We start from the raw sequence: 2,500 nt of genomic DNA, 5'->3' as shown, positions 1-2,500 counted from the left end.
TCATCACCATCATCAATGGTTCTTCTGTTGCTTTGCAACCATAGCATCTTGAGGTGTGGGTGGGCGGGAGGGTCAATTGTTCCAAAATCAATCTCAAGGTGCAATTTTGTCATATCGTTGCAAGAAAAAAATCATTACAATTTTCAAAAATGACCTTCAGCAATATTGTCAGTGTTTCATATCCAGTTGTTTCCCTGATGCAGAGTAAACTCCCTGCTCTTTCATCGCTCTCTCCAAATAAGACCATTTGAAAATGATATGTTAATAAAACATGAATAAAGTAGTGTTTTGATTAGAAACAAATCTGATGAATGCTCCCTTTCACCTTTCAGTGATGATGTGAGGGTTCCATATTCTTTTTTCCTTTGATGAACAGTCTTTCCTGCTCTTTCCAAGAGGTGTCTCCTCTGAAGCAGCAGCAACAGCGCCCTCTGCAAAGAAAAGTCTAAAAAGCTTACAGCACCTGGTATTCCCAGACGGTCTCCCATTCAAGTACTAACCAGGCCCCACCCTGCTTAGCTTCCGAGATCGGACGAGATCGGGCGTGTTCAGGGTGGTATGGCCGTAAGCGATTAACTCCACCCACAATACCTCCTTTATACATGTGAATCATCACCATCATCAATGGTTCTTCTGTTGCTTTGCAACCATAGCATCTTGAGGTGTGGGTGGGCGGGAGGGTCAATTGTTCCAAAATCAATCTCAAGGTGCAATTTTGTCATATCGTTGCTAGAAAAAAATCATTACAATTTTCAAAAATGACCTTCAGCAATATTGTCAGTGTTTCATATCCAGTTGTTTCCCTGATGCAGAGTAAACTCCCTGCTCTTTCATCGCTCTCTCCAAATAAGACCATTTGAAAATGATATGTTAATAAAACATGAATAAAGTAGTGTTTTGATTAGAAACAAATCTGATGAATGCTCCCTTTCACCTTTCAGTGATGATGTGAGGGTTCCATATTCTTTTTTCCTTTGATGAACAGTCTTTCCTGCTCTTTCCAAGAGGTGTCTCCTCTGAAGCAGCAGCAACAGCGCCCTCTGCAAAGAAAAGTCTAAAAAGCTTACAGCACCTGGTATTCCCAGGCGGTCTCCCATTCAAGTACTAACCAGGCCCCACCCTGCTTAGCTTCCGAGATCGGACGAGATCGGGCGTGTTCAGGGTGGTATGGCCGTAAGCGATTAACTCCACCCACAATACCTCCTTTATACATGTGAATCATCACCATCATCAATGGTTCTTCTGTTGCTCTGCAACCATAGAATCTTGATGTGTGGGTGGGCGGGGCGGTCAATTGTTCCAAAATCAATCTCAAGGTGCAATTTTGTCATATCGTTGCAAGAAAAAAATCATTACAATTTTCAAAAATGACCTTCAGCAATATTGTCAGTGTTTCATATCCAGTTGTTTCCCTGATGCAGAGTAAACTCCCTGCTCTTTCATCGCTCTCTCCAAATAAGACCATTTGAAAATGATATGTTAATAAAACATGAATAAAGTAGTGTTTTGATTAGAAACAAATCTGATGAATGCTCCCTTTCACCTTTCAGTGATGATGTGAGGGTTCCATATTCTTTTTTCCTTTGATGAACAGTCTTTCCTGCTCTTTCCAAGAGGTGTCTCCTCTGAAGCAGCAGCAACAGCGCCCTCTGCAAAGAAAAGTCTAAAAAGCTTACAGCACCTGGTATTCCCAGGCGGTCTCCCATTCAAGTACTAACCAGGCCCGACCCTGCTTAGCTTCCGAGATCGGACGAGATCGGGCGTGTTCAGGGTGGTATGGCCGTAAGCGATTAACTTCACCCACAATACCTCCTTTATACATGTGAATCATCACCATCATCAATGGTTCTTCTGTTGCTTTGCAACCATAGAATCTTGATGTGTGGGTGGGCGGGGCGGTCAATTGTTCCAAAATCAATCTCAAGGTGCAATTTTGTCATATCGTTGCAAGAAAAAAATCATTACAATTTTCAAAAATGACCTTCAGCAATATTGTCAGTGTTTCATATCCAGTTGTTTCCCTGATGCAGAGTAAACTCCCTGCTCTTTCATCGCTCTCTCCAAATAAGACCATTTGAAAATGATATGTTAATAAAACATGAATAAAGTAGTGTTTTGATTAGAAACAAATCTGATGAATGCTCCCTTTCACCTTTCAGTGATGATGTGAGGGTTCCATATTCTTTTTTCCTTTGATGAACAGTCTTTCCTGCTCTTTCCAAGAGGTGTCTCCTCTGAAGCAGCAGCAACAGCGCCCTCTGCAAAGAAAAGTCTAAAAAGCTTACAGCACCTGGTATTCCCAGACGGTCTCCCATTCAAGTACTAACCAGGCCCCACCCTGCTTAGCTTCCGAGATCGGACGAGATCGGGCGTGTTCAGGGTGGTATGGCCGTAAGCGATTAACTCCACCCACAATACCTCCTTTATACATGTGAATCATCACCATCATCAATGGTTCTTCTGTTGCTTTGCAACCATAGCATCTTGAGGTGTGGGTGGG

General features: G+C 42.5%; 4 non-coding genes across 4 annotated transcripts; all 4 read right to left on the bottom strand.

Moving 5' to 3' along the window:
* Positions 1-451: 451 nt before the first annotated feature.
* Positions 452-570, bottom strand: LOC138408416 (5S ribosomal RNA). Its single transcript, XR_011241735.1, has one exon. It is a non-coding gene; the product is annotated as a 5S ribosomal RNA (ribosomal RNA).
* A 490-nt stretch (positions 571-1,060) lies between these two features.
* LOC138408294 (5S ribosomal RNA) lies at positions 1,061-1,179 on the bottom strand. The gene has a single exon (XR_011241613.1). It is a non-coding gene; the product is annotated as a 5S ribosomal RNA (ribosomal RNA).
* Positions 1,180-1,669: 490 nt separating this feature from the next.
* Positions 1,670-1,788, bottom strand: LOC138408107 (5S ribosomal RNA). Its single transcript, XR_011241425.1, has one exon. It is a non-coding gene; the product is annotated as a 5S ribosomal RNA (ribosomal RNA).
* A 490-nt stretch (positions 1,789-2,278) lies between these two features.
* Positions 2,279-2,397, bottom strand: LOC138408415 (5S ribosomal RNA). The gene has a single exon (XR_011241734.1). It is a non-coding gene; the product is annotated as a 5S ribosomal RNA (ribosomal RNA).
* Positions 2,398-2,500: the final 103 nt, after the last annotated feature.

Source organism: Paralichthys olivaceus, chromosome 5, assembly GCF_024713975.1.
Source record: "Paralichthys olivaceus isolate ysfri-2021 chromosome 5, ASM2471397v2, whole genome shotgun sequence".
NCBI lineage: Eukaryota > Metazoa > Chordata > Actinopteri > Pleuronectiformes > Paralichthyidae > Paralichthys > Paralichthys olivaceus.
This window is presented reverse-complemented; position numbering and strand designations above follow the sequence as displayed.